Consider the following 14,319-nt stretch of genomic DNA (forward strand, 5'->3'; position numbering starts at 1 on the left):
GTTTAATGCTGGAAGCTGTGGTGGGAACAAAAGTATAACTGACTTTTGCCATTTTTCCTCCATGATTAAAGGATTTTTTTGCGATGCTACAAGCCCTGAACGGGACAGGTTTAAGCTGTCACCCCTGATAGAAAGTGACACCTCTCAGTATGAAACACCCACAGGTTGTCAACTATTAACACGCATCACAAAGTGACAAGAAATACTCCTGGGCAGTCCACCTCTGAGGTGTCCAGAAATATATATTTGTATTCTTGATTTTCATTTTGATCCTTTAAGACAGAGCAGGCTTTGACAATAAACCTGAAACAAACCTATAAACTGTGTGTTGGAGAAAAGAGTAAGATCTTTCATTAAACTGTAAGCAGCTCTGTTCACAGTGAGAACTAGCTTTAATATGAAGCTGTCTGAGGAGGTCAGAGGTCAGTCAGAACTGGATTTGGTCCAATTACCTAGTCCTCAGGGAGCTGCAGTGAACTTGCTGTCCTGCAGTGATTTCATACACTGAGAGGATTAAAATGGAAAAATGCCTCAGTTGTACACAGTTGGTGCCTTTCAGGTCTGAGGATTAACTTAAGGCTTCATACTACATCCATTGAGATCCAGTTTGTTTTCATTCTGAACAAATGATGATTTCACTGATTGGTTTCTTTTCTGTAGTTAGTTAAGTTCAGTTTATTCTGCATGTGTTTAGAAAGAAAATCTTGATTGTAGACCCGGTGACATCAGACCAAAACCAACACAACTGCAGAGTATCTTCTCAAGGAGGTGATGCTATGTTGAATGATAGTGGACCTAAAATGCAAACAAGCCAAAGACCAAATCAGTTAAAGCGGTTTATTGAAACAAGCCGCGATAGTTGAACTGATGTCTTGGAGTTTTTTTTAATCCTGTGCAGGCTGACACAATGGGAGGGAAAACACTGGTCTGTTATGACAGAGGGGACGGAGAGAGAGAGAGTCCAACAGAGAGTAAGATGTTATAGTTTATCAGCTGTGTTATGGCTTTTGTTTGTATTTAATTAATCTGCTGGTGTAAAAACTGTTGGTCAGATATGAGTTGATGGTATAAACATCCAGCCCAGTTTCCTTTTTTTCCAGCCCTGTTTTCTCAACCCACCCTCACTCCCCTTCCCTTCATATATTCACTCAACCTCGTACCTACTCACATCCCTTCATCCTCTCTCCTTCCTCTCATTTCTTCCTATTCAGTCCGGTGCATACCTCTCCCACATCTCATTCTAGGTATCGTCTGGGGACCTGTAAGCAGCTCAAGTGGAAACCCACCTGAGACTGAACCCCACTCTGAGTGTCCCTCTGCTCAGCCTTCAGCATGTTCTCCCAGTCCAGCCTAACTGAAGACATACATCATCCACAGCCTCCTCTTAACATCTTCATCCATTCACCTGTCCTTAGCATCCAGACCTCACAAAGTTCCATTAAAGCTTGTTGTGGCATTGACCTTGCAAGTGAACAATGATCAGAATGTATTGACTGAAGTAATTTTGAAATTACAGACCACAGAGTGATCATCTTCACCTGTGCAGATAAAAAATAAAATAAAAAAATCTAAAAATCTCTTGCACACACACTGAGTAACAGAGATGTTTTCTGAGATCTTTTCCACAAACACACACAGACACGCCCACTGGGTTTTACATAAGAGACCCCGCGGAGCGACGGTGCGAAGCAAACACGAGAAGGTGTGATCTGGCCTTGACCCCGATCTAAAAATGGAAACGTGGATCCATGCTCCTGTCACGCCTCGATTCCAAGGCTCTCATTCACCACATTAGCAGGAGTGTGAGCACGCCGACATCAGCCAGGGAGAAAGACAGATGTGATGGGAAAGAGACAAAAGAGAGACGCAAGAAGAAGAAGAATGAGATTGAGATAGCGATATCTGTGACAGGTGGAAGAGAAAATATAGGCACACTAACAGATTTCACAGTATTTTTATGGACCCTCTTTAGTTCCTACATGTCAACAACTTGTCAGGTAGTGATTTACACCTTTCACCAGATACTGTAAAAGCAGAATAAATACATGAAATCAGACTACTGTCAAATACTGGCATGGTTCTGAGAGGTGGTAAGCAACTTTGTCAATCTCTTTCCATCAGAGTTCACTTTACATTTCCACTGAAATACAGTCAAATGCAGTGCACTAAAGAATACAGGCTTCTTATTGAGCTGATTTAAATAGATAATACACATGTTTCCGCCCGTCTCTCAATCTATTGCATTCGAATAACCCCTGCTGTTTCTCAGCCCATTTCACATGGACGGTGTCGACACTCATGGTTGACATTTACTGGCGCATTACTGGATGGTCTTAAAGGACCACAGTGGTGGCTTTGCATTTTTCAGTCCATTAGCCACTAATGACATGTACTTTACAGACAAACCGCTTTCCAAAGTTTCCTACACGTTTTCAAGTTGTTGAGACTTTTTTCAATTACTTGCATCATGAGCTCCACAAAAAGTCGTAGTGACTGGTCACACGGAGAGAAAACTGATTTGCTTGTCCTTGTGAAACAGGCGAGGCTTGTTGACATGGTGAATACTTGCAGGTTGTGCAGTAGTTACCACTGGTACTCACTGTTCTGCCCTTGATACAAAACTACTGCATAGTATCTTTGTGATCTACACATACTTCCTTTGACGCACATTTACAATTTGTGCCTTAAAAGCAACCGATTTTTGTAATTTTTTCCTCTTTCTTTCTTTAAAGACTCTTTTTTTTTGCATTTTCTGCTTTTTTACTGGGTAGCAGCAGCTGGAGAAAGGGACAGAAAATTTACAGGCGGGAGAGACAGGTTGACATGCAGCAGGCTGAAATCTAATCTGGGTCTCTGTGGTAAGGACTTTAACCTTGATACACATACTCTATCTACCTTGACCATGATCTCTTGCTAACCTTAACCTTAAGGAGTGTTAGTTGCTCATCAGTCAGTCAGCCTATCTGAAAGCGGCCGCTGGAGGAATTAGTTTTTAGCACTTCTGCACTGGCTTCATTTTCCAGAACCGGAGGTTTCTGCTTGGGTGCCAGGTGATGAAAACTAGAAGGTTTCCATCAGGCGTTGTATTAAAATGGTTACACTACAGTATTTGTAATTAATCCTCCGTGATGAAGTGGAAGTGCCAAAAACTGCAGCTCCTCAAACGGCCACTTGAGGCTGGTTACAGAACATATCAACTTCCATAAGCTTCCATGTTAAAATGTCAAACTTCACAGCAGAAATAAACATGTTTACAGCCTGGTACAAAAAATAGTTTTGGTCTTAATTTTGAGCTTTAAAACAACTCTTTAGAAACCTAGGGGTGATGTCGTGGATACGCCATCTACTCCTTACAGTGTCTGTGGTTAAAACATGCAAAATCACTAGTCTGGTACTTCAAAATCTACCAAAAACTCTTGTTGTATTCCATATAAAACAAAGGAAGGTGCCTGACTGACAGAGAAGTCATCAGGCCGTTGAGCAGCTAATGATGACAAACCTGTATGTGTGTGTGTGAAGGTGTGAAAGAGAACTACAGGGAAGCTTGTCTATAAGACAGAAATGCTCAGAGTACAGAGTACTACTTATTGACAGAGCACTGATCTAATTATGTAACTTAATAGTATGGATTCAGAAGGAGTCGGAGGCAGAGAGAAGGATCTACTGTAAGGCAACAGAGAGAAGGGGGAAGATTGAGCGAGCAAATAAGTGTGTGTGTTAGTGCGTGAAAACAAACGACCGACTCACCGAGTACCAGAGAGAGCAGGAAGTAAGTGAGAAAAGGATTCAAAAGGCGAGAAGAAGAATGAATGGTTGGAGAAAATAGAGAAGGAGGGATGTGTGAAAACAAGAACAAATGGACAGACGGGAAAAGATGTGACTGGAGACTGAGAGGGGAGAGAGAGAGAGAGAGAGAGAGAGAGAGAGAGAGAGATGGGGAGAGATGGAGACTCATGGGAACTGGCCTATTTTTCAAATGAATGCATATGAACACAGAGCTGCATCACATTTATGCTCTGGAACAAAAACGCTTAGTGAGAATAGATACACTGCAGATTGGATGCTTTGATTCAGAACCACACACACACACACACACACACAAAGTGTAGCATCTGCAGATGTCTATCATCTTCACAGTATGAACACACACTTGGCTGACCCCCCCCCCCAAGAAGCAGCAAAACAAAATGAACACATGTACATCACCAGCAAAAGTACAAAGCAACGATTATGCAGCAGCAACACCAAACAGCACTGCTGTAAATAACTTGAACTGTTCAGTCACTTTGGGGTTCACTTGATTTGCAGGAAACAGGTGGCACATAAAGCTCCAGGGAGACTTAAGTGATGAGATTTTGCACGTGATTTATTTTAGCGGGTTGCAGAAAGTTAAGGACCTGCACGTGCACACGGGTGTTTTCATTTATCGCCTGGTTAAATCTCTTTTCAGGTCTGTGTCGGCGTGTACAGGCTGTTTGACTGACATCTCCTTCACTGACGTTTGTGCCATTTATTCAATTCAGATGAACTTTGACACACAAATTCTTGACCTTTGGGGAAATGGGGAGCTGGACGTTTTGAAAAGGAGGAAGCTTTCATATTTCAGCTGTGTTGCACCATCCATTTTTATTTAACTCTGCTTCACAAAACAGGGGTGGTTTTCTGACAGCTCTGACAGTCTTTTGAATTAATATTTTGTTATTATTCCATTAGTAAGCGAACTAACGAGTTCATCTTACAAAAAATTAGAGAGCTGCTCGGAGAGCTTTGTTTTCTCTTTATCAAATTAAAATCATGATAATCCTGAGGGAAAGAAATGTCAGTACGAGGGCGCAGTACAAAAACATACAGTGACTTTTAACTTGACCCTGTGTTGAGGCAGATGTAGGTTTAGCTTACACATTTCTACGATGTTTCTACATAAGTTGATTATTTTACTGGTCAGAATTTACAGCCCAGAAAAAACAACGACTAGAGAACAATGACCGAAGACGGTTAATAACAGACACTTAATCTAGCGAGACAAGATGACGAAGTGTGGCCAACTGACTGTGGGACTTCCTTGTGAAGAATTTCAATTCTACCCTGACAGACACCAGAGCATGTCCACCCTGCGTGCAGAGCTGAGACGTGAAATTGAGGCCATGCGTTCAGAAACAACAACAAGTTTTCAAGGTCTGCGCTGCATGATGGGAGAGGAGATCAACAGACTCCGCTGGGATCATACCCAGGTGATAGCTGAGTAAGCTGACAGTCTCTCGGATGCCCTTGACTGCATTCGACACACTGAATCAAAAACATGCTGGTGATCACAAGAGACAGTTTGGTGGTTTTCTTTGGTCCAGGTGAACCACAAGTTCAGTGTTATATTTATGTATATTTGGGTATGACAAAACCAAAAACATTTTGGCATATTCCATTTTTCTGCTACAACTGTACAACTTATACAACTGATGATGGTGTGAGTTGATCTGCCTTGAAATCTCAAACAAAACTCACAACAAGCTGACGAAGATGTCAGTCAAGCCCAGTATGCACACGCCCACGGTCAGTACCAGTTCTGTTATGCATGGCTTTCTGTATTTTACAAGACTTTGTGTCATATCTCCATTTATTTACTTGTATTGTACACAATGTAAACACCTCCATCTACAGGATAACCATACTGCAAAAATGAAGTCTTGCTGTCCATTAAGCAAATGAGATTTTTGTGCTGAAGTGAGTGTAATCTGTTTCTGTGTGCATTTGATTAGAGAGAAAATTAGAACATTTCTCATTAAAGGGGATCTTAATGTGACTCCACTGGAGACAGGATGGAGGATGAAAACATACAAGCACACACAGGAACACACTGAAAAACAACTCTGTTTTGGGCATGTCTGTTACCATGTGCACAAACACACACACACACACACACACACACACACACACACACACACACACACACACACACACACACACACAACAGAGAAAGCTTTGCCAGCTCCCTGTGGGATTGCCAGCAGAGTGACCATGTAAAAATTGGCGTTTCGTGACATTTCCAACATGACATTTGTCTGTGGGACCATCTGTGAGCGCCAACTGGCCTGTGTCAAAACATCAAACTGCCCGCTGACACACAGTCATCATATCATATTAATGCATACAATATAACAACACAACATTTAGTTTCTCAAGGCATCTGTGAGATTTTTCCTTAAGTCCTTAAATTATTATATACTTGAATTAATACTATACCACATGTCCCAGTCTAGGGTCCCAGGCATTAATTGTTTTTCCACCTCAGTGTACAATGTTTGTACCTTCTAGCTGTTAGCTTAAGTCAACTGTAAAAAAAAGGAAAGGCAAGGAAATGAAACCAACACGCAAGTGACAAAAACTGCAGCCACTCGAGGCTTGCTCCACAAAGAGTTATTTAGAAATAAAACATGTTTACAGCCTGGTACAAATTGTTTTTTGTTCTCTGTAGCTAATTTCTCCATTCATGACGACTCACAGAGACTACATCCATTTTTCTTTATACATACTATGCAGTGTCTATAAGACTTAAAACACCAGGGTCTTCCACCATCATTTTTTGACAAAACAGTTTTTTGTTTTATTCTACATTGGGGCAAGCTGGGCAATGGAACCACTGATGCAATTTCACACCATGAACAGCAGCCTTACAAGTACAAAACAGACAAGAAGTTGACTGCTGCAAATGATAAAATCTAAATATTAACTTTGCTAGACTGACTCACACTTTGGCATATTCTGGATGAGTAATAAATTGCAAACTGTTTTTGCGTCTGATGAGCCACTGCTAGTTTTTTGTCAGTGGGTTTGTCATGGGACTGTTTTCCTTGACGCAGGAGCACAAACTGTTATAAGATGTATCAAAGCAATAACAAAAAACAAATGAAAGAATACAGGGTTTTTCTTCCATAACCCCCGTATTCAATATTTCTTGTCACTTTTTCTGTCTTCTTTAATAAATCTATCTCTTGCTCCCCTTACCATGCCTGTCATCTGCCTTAATCCCCTTCCACGCCTTCCTCTACCTCATCACAATCAATGTCATCTCTCCCTCCACCCTCCATTTCATTCCTACCCTATCTGTCTCCTTTTCTTCCGATCTCCTGCTCAATTAATCTCTCTCCATCTTCCTTCCCGTCCCCCCCCCCCCCCCCCCCCCCCCCCCCCCCCCCCCCCCCCCCCCCCCCACACACACACACAGCCCAATGACCCGTCCTGACAAGATATAAACACACACACACAGCGGTCCCCACCAGCTCACATTGACCTTTACATGCTAGATTATGTGGCTAATTAAATCAAAATGATCCAGTGACTAATGTATCCATTTTGACCCACTGCTGTACCACATTTTTCTGCATTTATATCTAAACAACGGAGAGGCAAAGTTGGACAGAGATGAGAAAACACAGGTGTCTATCGAGTAATCAGTATACCCATCCATCCTTTCATCTGCTGGCAGACAGTCAAGGACACAAACTCATGCGGACAGAAAGACAAGCTCCATCTGACACTACTTGGGCTCCTGAGAGATGTATTATTGACAAACACATCTCTCATCACTCTCTGACAGGCCCGTAGTGTGTGTGAGTTGGTGTAAGTGTGTGTGTGTGTGTGTGTGTGTGTGTGTGTGTGTGTGTGTGAGGACCGGGAGGTTATTCATATGCGCCTGTGCCTGACATGTGAGTTCACATCAACCTGCTGTGAAAGAAATTGTGTTATTTGTGTGACTATGTGCATGTAGTCACGTACCTGTCATGCAGTTTTCAGTACATACCACATCTGTGGTCATGAAAAAAATCTTTTGATGGGCTGCGGACAGCATCAATTTGATTGTTTCTGCAGGCGTTTTTCACAGTATTAGGTGGTCAACTAGCTACCTATTGTACCTTTTTTTAGTCATGCCAGCAGCAAGGCTCAATAGATTTCTTAAAAAATTTCAACTGCACTTAACTTTTTGTGTCAAACCATCAAGTCAAACTTTTTGGTTTATCCAGTAATTTACCGTTCCATCAGTCTCACCTGTACCTGCTATTAAATAGCAAATAATAGCATCACTGACAGTGTGAACTCACTCATGTACTCAAAATAGAAAGTCTAAGTATGCTATCATGACATGGAAGACTTTTTTTTTTATGGTAAATATTTAGCCTAGTGCATAGATGGATAATTTAGTCTGTATGTAAGAATGCGGCTGAACGAGCTCTGATCATCCAACCGGCACCTCTGAGTAAGTTTGCTGTTAATCATTGCTACATGGAACGTGGGATTATGTTGGAAAAAGAATAACGTAGTATTTGGCAGAACACCGTGGACCTCATGAGCTGTATGTTAGTCACATTGAGTCTGAGCAAAGGCACGGTAAGAAAGAGAGGATCTCAGCAGCCTTATGTGCGACGAGCGACCAAGTGGCCTGGCTCCACGGCACCCGTGCTCTTCTTCACAGCCTCTCTGACACCATCCTCTCGTTCTGACAGATTCTCTGTGACCTCTCTGTACCATCTGAGCCACCCAATTAAAAACGTGTTCGACCTATGAAGAAGGGAGGACAGAGAGGAAAAAAAAGTGCACTGAACTTTTGACCCTGGCCAAATTCTTTCGATGATTTTGTTGAGAAAGAAAATAGACTGTATTTCACGTTATGTTATGCTTCTACCTAAAAGAATAAAAAACTCTAAAGTTCTGTGGATGCAATGGGGACAAGAGACTTTGTTTTTGCACCCAGTCCTCTCGTAATATATGCATGACTCAGTACAAAGCTGTGTCTGGCTGTCTCTGTTCACTGCTGTTTTGATTGAATAATGTTGGACTGAACAAATTCCTGTGGAGATCACTGTGGCATGTCAGGAGTCCTCTCAATTATCTGTGGTATTTGACACGCTGGGATTCAGATATACAAACATTTCTCTGAAAGGGCAGATCTGTGGGACACATGCTAGCTAACTAAATCATCAGTTGAGTTGGTTGTTCGATTACACCTTTGGCCTTATCCCCCAGAAAGGCTCACATCTTGTGTGTTACTTGCAGACTCACTGAAGGGATCTTATGGGACAATATGAAATCAAGCGTACCCTTTGTGTGATCATGTTTAGCAAATAAAAATAACAATCTGTAAACCCCACTCATCAATCTGTTCTCAACTTGAGAGCACGGCCTGCTAGAGCAGAGTGACAGACAATATGTGCTTCTCTAGTTTGACTTGCATTTTTTTTAAACCAGCCATCTCCTCTCATTGCCCTTTTCCCCTTGTTTCTCCCTGCCAGCCCGGCGGTTTAATCAGGAAAAGCAGCTGGGGACAGGCAGAGTGGAGCTTGTCTCTAAGCCCAGCTGATTTACTGGCTCCCCCAGACCTCCTTTATGTCTCACCGGCTAATAGGGCAAGCCAGGCGGCTTCACAAAAAGGCAGGTGGTAAGCAGAAAGGCTGGAAAAGTCTACAGTGGTACAGGATGAGTGACACCAATGCTGGAAAAAAACAGCAAGCTCTCCAGAATTACTAAAAAATACAGTACAGACATGGATGGTAGAAATCACCATGTGGCTCAGAGCAATGCTAATAATTTTTAAAGGTCCAGTGTGTAAAATATAGAGGTCTCTACTTACAGAATATGGCAGTAATGGAATATAATATGCATAAGTATGTTTTCATTATTTAATCATCCAAAAATAGGAATTGTTACATTACATTACGTTACGTTATGTTAGTATTTCTGTGTCTGACTTCTGGCAAGCTTGACCTGATCTCTTCAGATTGACGCGGGCTGCTTGTGGCATCTGTCAAACGGGCCGTGGTGCTTCTGGTGGGGTCTTCAAACGTTGACTAGAATGGCCGCGAGTAGCTCCAGCGGCCGCGGCGCACATGGAGAGTGGAATTTGGCCGTAATGTGTGTGAGTGTAGACACTACTCAGATCATTTCTTTTATCATAAATCAGTCTTCCGAATGTGTTCGTTTTTTTACAGCATGGCTGTGGTTCAGGAGGTAGTATGGGTCCGTCCACTAATCAGATGATCGGTGGTTCGATCCCAGTCTGCATGTCGAGGTGTCCTTGGGCAAGATCCCAATTTGCTCCCAAAGGCTGCGCCCTTGGTGTGTGAATACGTATGAATGGTTAGCTCCCAAACATTCATTCAACAGTGTATGATTGCGTGTGAATAGGTGAATGGGATATGTAAAGTGCTTTGAGTGGTCAGAAGAATATATAAGTACAGTCCTTGTACCATTTAATGGTGGGTGGCTCTTGATTAAGGACCAGAGATTGTGGATTCCTTTTTACGTTTCAGTTAGGAATAATAAATGTCAGCAATATGAGGTAAAATAAAGAGGTGAATACATTACAGTGAACAGTAAATCATTTCAGAGCACAGATGCTACCTTACCTTAAAAAAAAAAATCATCTGATGCAGTACATATGAAATAGCTTTACAAAACATCCTGTTAATGTTCTTTTCTGTTTGAAATCGTGTAATAAAGAGAACACAAAATATTTTTAATCCTTGTTTTTGGTTTTACAGTATATTGCTGTGTCATCACCGCCCACAAACTCATTTAAATTCTTTGCTGTGTGCTATTTAGTATGCACACTGTCTTTTTAAATAAGGCTTAATTTTGTATGTTTTTCAAAATGTTTTCTCCATAAACGTGTGTCATCAGCTGCACTTTGCTTTCTTGCTGTTCTTGTCTGTCATTTATACGGTCAGTGGGCACGCTGCCTCGATACTGTATTGATCATAAGCTTATAGTAAAGTCACCTTCAACTGCACTCTGATCCAGATTCTGTACAGATTCCTGTACACAGACAGATCAAACCTTCATTTCAAATGAACATACAGTTATTGTACTTGAGTACTCCAGTATCTTACAGACTATTTGAGAAACAACATCCATGGTCAACACAGGTGTTTTCCCTGACTGGACTCCTCATGCCACGTGTATATCATGTCAAATGAATGGGGAAAAATGGGACTCATAACTCATCTTGGGCAGTTGTGTGACTGCACAGTTGGTCACGTGAGAGTAAAAAATAGTGTATTGACAATATAATACTATATGCACTAAATTTGGATTGAACAGCAGACTTTGGCTGATGTGAGGTGTCAATGTTTGACTTTCCCAATCATAATTATGACTTGGAAGTTGATGTTAAAACTTGGAAGCTGGAAACTTATAAATTACAAGAACATCTTTTATACTTTTTTGGTTTATTTTGTTATAAAAATGGACCATCATTTGTAGCCGTATTTGTTAGTAGAATACTGTACTTATATGGCACATGGAGACATGGTGACCTGGTGTAATTACCAGCAAATCTCTGCTTACATTCAACCTGAATGGCGATCTAATTATGCAAAATACGTCTTAACACCAGAGTGCTAGTAAACTTGCACAAGCTGAATGCACGTAATGGTTCAAAGCAGACAAACAGGAAACAACTCAAACTGAGACATTATTGTTGAAAATTGATTGTCAGCAGGATGGAGGTCTTTAATGTCAATTTTGAAGGATGCAATTATCACCAAAGGAAGCCACAGTTTTGTTTTCGAGAATGAAAGGGCAATCAGATTTCAATTTGTCGACCGGAGACACATTTTAAAGGCAGGTGTAAACACAACACATAGCTGACACAGATTAACTAGCAGTCAGATCTTCTGAGAAAGACTAGACACAAAACACAGATAGTGACAGCTGTTAGCAGAAGATGAAGGTGAATGTACGGGAGGAGAGAGAGTCAACAGACAGATATCCAGTGAGACGAGTACCGAAAGAGGTTTGTGACAGATCCAGCCCGTCGCTTCATCTCACGTCTTTTCATTTTCATTTTATGTCCAATCAAATCTCACCACACTCATGCAAATCTCCATACCTTCAGTCACACACTTCACTGCAGACGTACGCACACATTGACGTGAGCGCGCGTCATGCAGCTGCGCATGCGCAGACCCCCAAAAGTCCATAGTGTCACATTTTGTGCATTAAGTCACACATGCGTGCAAACACGCACGCGCGCACACACAGACACACACACACACAAGACACAACCGTGCAGGCGCACGCTTATCCTATTGCTCTCACCTCCGACGGTTGCTAAGCAACAGCACATATCCACAGATTGTTTACAGAGCTTGTAATATAGTTCATCTCGAAGGGGGGGGTGAGACAGAGACAGATGACACAATCTCCTCCGATGGAGAGATAAAAAGAATAAAAGAGGGAAAAGGGTCTGTCCCTTCGCAGGCAAGTGGGCAGTAATGCGAGGAGGCTACTGGTCCCCGGTGTGTGATGTGTTATGAAAGATGAAAGAAATGTTTTGTGATTTGATACTATGCTGCTGAAATACGTCTGTCTAGATCTAGATTCAGTGTCATATATCATCAGATCTAGTATCAGGACAGACTTTTTCTTCCAGTTTAAGTAAATAACTGACATATACATATTTAAATATATTGTATTAGTGTATTTAATGGTTCTGCATCCATTACCGGTTGTTCAGACTAAAAAATAGCTTTGCGTTGTTGTTGGTGTGTTGCTTCAGGTACGAGTGAAAAGCTTCAAGGCTTCTCAGAGGCTAGAACACTGCATCAGTTTATAATGAGACAGCTCTAGAGTGTTTATGTACACCATCTCAACAAGAGGTAAAAAATAGGTGACATTGTTTTTGGTGGTAAAAGTTTGGATAAATGAAACTTTTTCCCTGGTCTCATTAAAAAGGAATGAGTGTGCTTTTGTTTGTTTTTTTGTTTTTTTTCTGGACATGACATCTTTTCTTTGGTTTGAGCTATAGTGAAAGAATTTGTGCTGCATATGCACTGTGTTGCAATTTTAATTTGCGGTTAAGCTAGGTTTACAACAAGCAGCAATCTCCGTGGCTGTGAAGTAGGGATGCACCGAAATGAAAATTTTCGAATAAAAATTTAATTTTTGGCTGAATACTGAAACCAAAAATGAAATGCGGTTGTTAAATTTTTCACTATTTTTTTTACTGTTGCATGTTTTTTAAAAAAAAAGTAAATGTTTATTTGATATCCTTAAAATATTCCAGTAGAATTTCCAGTTAGTATAAATATTATTTCATGTATACTGTTAGAAAGCCCACATTGTTTTAATCACTGTTAATGTTCTTAAAAGAAATACTAGTTTTATTATATTTCCGGCGAATTTCCATTTTTCCCACGTTCATGAACGCATCATAGTCATTCCGACGGTCATTGAACGCACCTTGCATGTGTGAGACGCAGTAATTTAGAGAGTATATAGCTCCACTAAAGAGCAGTGTATGATGTATTTCTTGCCTATGTTTTTCCTATATCCTGCATCGTGGGTTTATTGTGTGTGAATGAGAAAAGAATCAGCAACCCTGGCCAGATCACTGCGCACGTTGTTTCATTGCATCAATTGCGTCACGCCACTATTCGGCCTTACTATTCGGCCACTTCACCGAAAGCCGAATGTGGCATTTTTTGCAATATTCTGCCGAATACTTTCGGTTGCCGAATATTCGGTGCATCCCTACTGTGAAGTGAAGCCAATGTGGAAGTGCCAAAAACTGCAGTTCCTCAAACGTACAATTAAAGCTGGCTACAGAGTGAGTCAGTCTCCATAAGTCCCCATGTTAAAACGTCCAACTTCACAGCAGAACTAAACATGTTTACAGCCTGGTACAAAAAACACTTCTCTTTGTCTCTATAGTTAATTTCACCATTATATTGTACTTGAATGTTACTGAGGCTGAATTCCCATATTCCTACATTATTATCAAATTATATTAATTAATTAATAAGTTATGCATAATTAACAGCATGGAATGGGATGTTTGAGCACCCAGGTGTCATCTGTCAATCAATTTTTAGATTAGCCAAAGGCCGGAAGAGGCAGGACTGCCAACAGGGTGGCGGACAGAGCCACATGTTCTGAGCTTCAGAAACTTGTGGGTGCTAGTTGGGGTGTTGTATCTTTGTTGTGCCTTCAACAATCGTGGCAACAATTTCAATTATCTAACGTGACATTACGTATTGGTTTGTGGACAGCCTCAAGTTTGGCATTATGGACGATGCCATCTTTGGGGAGCCAGAAATGACCATATCTGGATGAAGCATGGAGATGGTGGTTTGACTGTGTTTTTAAGCATCGTCTGGTCATGAACGTTCTTCTATTACAGTTAAACAGTGCACTAAAATATGTCTTTGTTTAACTTCTCTTTATTTCATCTCTCATTTCACTGTGTGTGATATTCTTTTGTGCATTTTTGAGTTTTTTTGCTGGGAACCTGGAGGACAAAGATTTCATTGCCAACAGCTGCTTCACTGT

At 41.1% G+C, this 14,319-nt stretch overlaps 1 protein-coding gene across 1 annotated transcript in view; it reads right to left on the reverse strand.

The window, feature by feature from the left end:
- Positions 1-14,319, reverse strand: part of slc2a13a (solute carrier family 2 member 13a) — a 61,702-nt gene that overhangs the window by 10,868 nt on the left and 36,515 nt on the right. The window lies entirely within an intron of this gene.

The sequence above is a fragment of the Larimichthys crocea genome, chromosome XX (genome assembly GCF_000972845.2).
Source record: "Larimichthys crocea isolate SSNF chromosome XX, L_crocea_2.0, whole genome shotgun sequence".
Classification (NCBI taxonomy): domain Eukaryota; kingdom Metazoa; phylum Chordata; class Actinopteri; family Sciaenidae; genus Larimichthys; species Larimichthys crocea.